This window comes from Seriola lalandi, unplaced genomic scaffold, assembly GCF_002814215.2.
Source record: "Seriola lalandi dorsalis isolate HSWRI2012SDOR001 ecotype SW California unplaced genomic scaffold, Sedor1 jcf7180002054899, whole genome shotgun sequence".
Classification (NCBI taxonomy): Eukaryota; Metazoa; Chordata; class Actinopteri; order Carangiformes; family Carangidae; genus Seriola; species Seriola lalandi.
The window spans coordinates 427,352-432,351 of NW_019525451.1; the positions used below are offsets into that span (position 1 = coordinate 427,352).

The window sequence follows — 5,000 nt, forward strand, 5'->3', positions numbered from 1 at the left end:
GTGGGGTGCTGACACAGCAAAGTCACTGTCATACAACAGAGGAAGTTCATCAAGTGCATCACATTCACCAGAACGCCTCGACTCAAAGGAAGTGACCATTCATACTCATTTCAGACTCAACTCACGACACTGGGGAAGAAGAAGAAATTATAAACTTCAAATCATCACACATCAATCAACATCTCCTGAGAACATTTTCACTCATCTCTTTCCCAGTTGGAGTTACACACACACACACACACACACACACACACACACACACAACACCTATCATGATTTACCCTGTGAATCATGTGCAGCCACATTAAACTACAGCAGCAACTGCGCCATTTATAACATTCACTCATGATTCGACAAACCGACCAATCAGAGAGCGAGCGGACGAGAAGAAAACACTGGACTGTAAAACACCCTCCGACAGAGACTCAGAAACACAACAACGGCGTCTATACATCATGGAGGCCACGCTGCGGACGAACGAGAAAGTGTCTTGTCGTTTACGTCCTCCCTCACGGCGCCGGGGAAGTCTTCAAAGGAAAGTTGTGACGCCGTGTTATTGCTTGTGCTGCTGAGTTTTTAAAATGCACTGATTTCACAGCTGTTCTGCAGGTAACTGGATGTGACAGCTTCACCTGCTGCCCTTTGTCTGACTGCTCTCATGCCGAGGGGACATACGCCTGTGGACCCCGGGAAGACCGGCGACCACGGCGTGGAGGCAGACGGAGAGATAATGTTTGATTGTATGGAACGAACCGAAGCCACATACCTCAGCATTCACAGCCTGAACTTTAAAAATACACAAAACTCAACAATACAACAAACACAAACGTCGGGTCCAAATTAAATCCTGGATCTGGAGTCCAGCTGTCGATCGTCTGAAGACAAAAAGGTCGGAAGGTCAGCCGTCACCCAGAGCGGATACGAACACAGAAACAGTCACTGAGGTAGTTTGAGGTGAGACGCTCTGTTTCCAGATAACACTCTAGATTTCTACACGTCTTTCCCAAGAAGTTCTTCAGAGCGACTCACGCTGCTGCTGCGTGTTTCATGAAGTGAACTTGTATTGATTAAAGCTGTTTACTCTCACACTCACAGCAGACCTGAAATAAAGCTGTGATGCTTCCTGTGAACACACACGTCATCTATTGTGAAAGCCATCCTGTCATCATTTCTGGATCAGACCTGCTGCATTTAATTAAACACGTGGCGGAAAACACACTGAGCGCAGCGTCAACAAACGGACGTGATCAGAAACGGAGCCTGAAAAGATCCGGACATATCGGGCAAGGAGGTGAAAAGTGCAAAGATTAACGCTTGTGATAAAAGTATAAACTTAAAAATGAAAACTTGTAGTTTTTATTCCCGCCTGCAGGTTTCTGCAGCGTCCTCAGACGACTGTGTGGGAGTCACTTGTTCATCTACGATCGTTTCCAGCATTTAAGGAAAGATCTGTATCTCTACAACCTCAGGTTTGTCAGATCGATTTCACGAACGCTTCAGCCTCGAGAAGCGTTCAGGGAACGAGGTCCCGGTGCGATCCTCCGAGGTCGGAAAAAACAGCCTCCTCACATGTGAAAAGGTGTGAGAGGAGGAGGTTTCAGAGGCTGTCGGACGATCTGAGCGACGCTCTAAGATTTTCTATCTAACAAAACCGACACTGATTCAGTTCCAGATTTTCTACAGTGAATCTGAAAGATCAGTGTGTTCACTTGGCGATATTTAAATTCAAGCAATTAGTCGATTAACCAGGAACTATTCTGATCAATTCATCCTTCTAGTAATTATTCCTCCACTTGTAGAGGAGTGAATGTGAAGATCTGACTCCTGTGTTACAGGTAAGTTTTACCTGAGCAGCAAAAGAATCCTGCAGCTTTAAAAAGCATCTCACTGTTTCTGTCTTCATTAACACTGATATCTAACGCCCAGCCATCTTACCCCAGTTTTAACACAGCAGACGTGTGTGTGTGTGTGTGTGTGTGTGTGTGTGTGTGTGTGTGTGCATGACCGGGGTGTAATAGTGAATGGCAGGCTCTAATTGAAGTCCTGCTTCACAAAGCGAGTTTAGCGAGTTCAGCTTTTGACCTGGAGAAGTAAGGCGTGCACTTGCACAATGGCACCACACACACACACACACACACACACACACACACACACACACACACACTACACTGGTGTGTAGTTTTCCAGGTGAAATGCCACGCAGCAGACCGTGGTTATCTGTGCCCTCCCTCAGAAACATGAGGAACACTTTGATTTCACTCTGATTCAAGAGGAATTTTCCAGTTTCTCAATGCAGAACCATGTTGTTGTAATCATCACTATGACCTTATCCTTGTGTGAGTGTGTGTGTATGAGTGTATGAGTGGGTGAGAGTGTGTGTGAGTGTGTGTGTGTGGTGTGTCCACAGTCCTCAGAAGTCTTTAAACATCACATTTAGTACAATTATGGAGTGAAAATGAATTTACAGCAGCTAAAGAAACGAGCAGCAAGCGACACACACACACACACACACACACAAGTGAGAATTCTTGTAATGTTCCTATAGAAACTTCTCTGTGGTGAGTTTACGATGACACCGTCTCCCTTCACGCCTCTAATATTCATATAATACACATGTATGATGTCCAGCAGTGACAGTACTTGTGCTTTCAGACACTTCCAGCCTCAGTAAAGAGCTGAGCTGTTTCTGTCTCGTTGTAATTTTCCTTTCAGGTATTTCTTTTAAAATCTCTTATGGAGACTTATACTCTGTGTTTGCTGCTCAGGAGCAAGTTTACAATCACACCGTCGCCCTCCACGCCTCTAATACTCATATAATAATCACTTATCATCCACACGAGTGACTATAGTTGTGTTGTAAGGTATTTCTTTTATCTCTTATATTCTGTCTGTGCAGCTCAGCAGCAAGTTAACAAAGTCACTGTCTCCTTTTATTGCATTTAACACCTATAATATTCATATAATGTACATTTACCATGCACAGCAGTGCCTGTTATTGTGCACGCCTTGTAGTATTTCTATAGTATCTTTGAGCCAAGTGCCTTATAATAAATCCATACAGTTCAGACAGATCCTTACTGTGTGTGTAGCTGATAGTTTGTTTCCCACGGGGAGTTTTAGCGCCTAAACGGTGAGTTTAAATGCTCCTCAGTGTTATTTGAAATCGTTTCCTGTGATATTCCTGTGTTAGCTGGAGATATCTGCAGGAACGAGCCTGTGTGGAGGGAAACAGCAGCAGCAGCAGCAGCAGGTAACGTGCAGGATCAAATCCGTGTCTAATGGAGCCTACCTGGTGAGTTTCTGGCCCCCTTCGGTCCGCCCTGGTCTGGTTCCTCTTCTTCTCTTTCTCCTCCTTCTGCTTCGTCTTCCTCTTCCTCGCTGTTTATCAACACAAACCCTGCGTGTCAATTTGTGCAGCAAAAAAAAAAAAAAAGAAAAGGAAGAAGAAGAAGAAGAAGAAGAAAGCCCGAAAAGAAGAGAATCCAACAGCGAGATCGAGGCGCGTAAAATTCAAAATGTGAAATCAAGTGAAGAAACTGGAGGATTATTTCCCAGAGAGCGACAGTCCGCTCCTCTCCTCTCTCTCTGGAAACTTTTTCTTTCTGCTGCCGCTCAGAGAAAAGACAGAAACCAGCGCAGAGAGTCAGTGAAGAGCCGCTGACCTTCGTGCGTCTTTCTCCTCCGAGTGCGTGTGGCGTGTGTGCCGAGTGCGTGTCTGTGCGTGTGTGAGTGTGTGTGAGTGTTTTAGTCCTCTCCCAGTGTCTCTGCACTCCCCTGCACTATTCACTACCGTCAACAAGCGCGCGCACACACACACACACACGCAGTCACACACACTTCCGCCTGCCGTAACAAAATAAAAGCACTGGGGAAACGGAGAAAGAAGAAGCTGAATTCAAGTTTTCTGGCATTTCATCCAAAATTTAAATAATGTACTTCAAAACTCAATTGTGCACTTTTATTGTGAAAATAGCACAACCAATATACGATATTAGTTTATTCTAGATTCCAATTAAACCACAACATTTTCTTTATCTTCTTTAAAATGCAAAATAAAATATAATGTAAATATAAAGATATTACACAAGAAAATAAAAATCTACCAGAAATCCACAGCGGAGGAAGAAAACTCAGATATTTTTTGGTACAAAACTCCATTAAAAGTGGAATTACTGCATTCTTAATTTCACAGATGTAAAAGTATTATTGGCAAAATTACTTCAAAGTAAAACAGCTAATTTCTGCAGAATATTGTTATATTATAACACTGGATTATTATAATTACTGAGGGAGAGCAAGTTCTACTTTTTATAGACATTTTAATCTTTAATAAGATTCATTTTTGAGTAGAAAGTAGCTTGAGGTGGAATCAGTCAAGCATCATGTGATCTGTCTGAAGAGCTGCAGTTCAGCTTCAATCCGTTTTTGGTTAATCAATACACTGTTTTGATTATTATGGTTTGACCCAGAATACGATCATGTAATTTCAAAAGTGCTATCGCTGCATTTGGTTTGTAAAGGCTCTTAATCTGCTTGTTTATTTTTTGTATAATTTACTAATATATAATCCTTCAAATCTAAAATGGGAATTATTTTTCTGAATTCTTCCACTTAAGAAAATAAAGATGTCTCTTTCAATTTGACTACTGCAAAGAATTATTCACACACCCTCTACAAACCTTTCTCCTTATATATGAAACTGTAATATATTCTCAACACAAGCACATGAGGTGCACGTTTATTTATTTTGTATTTATTATCATAATTACCTTTGTTTGAAAGTAGCTCCTCAGATTCTGGGTCAGATGTTTTTATTTTGTCAACACTTCCGGTCTGCCGCGTCCTCACCGCGCGCAGCTTGACGCGGCAGCAGAATAAAGTGGGATATTCCGCGCGGTTGCCACAGAGCCTCTCTCTCTCTCTCTCTCTCTCTCTCTCTCTCTCTCTCTCGCCCACGCTGCTCCCTGCGTGACGCAAATCCGCGCGTGGGCGGACACACG

General features: G+C 42.9%; 1 protein-coding gene across 1 annotated transcript in view; it reads right to left on the minus strand.

The window, feature by feature from the left end:
* LOC111672370 (NGFI-A-binding protein 1) overlaps nt 1-3,760 on the minus strand; it is a 15,747-nt gene extending 11,987 nt beyond the window's left edge. Inside the window, exons 1-2 of the mRNA XM_023429776.2 lie at nt 3,663-3,760; nt 3,290-3,378 (exon numbers count right to left, since the gene is read on the minus strand). The gene's annotated coding sequence lies outside the window, so the exon portion shown is untranslated. The remainder of the gene's footprint in view (nt 1-3,289; nt 3,379-3,662) is intronic.
* Nucleotides 3,761-5,000: the final 1,240 nt, after the last annotated feature.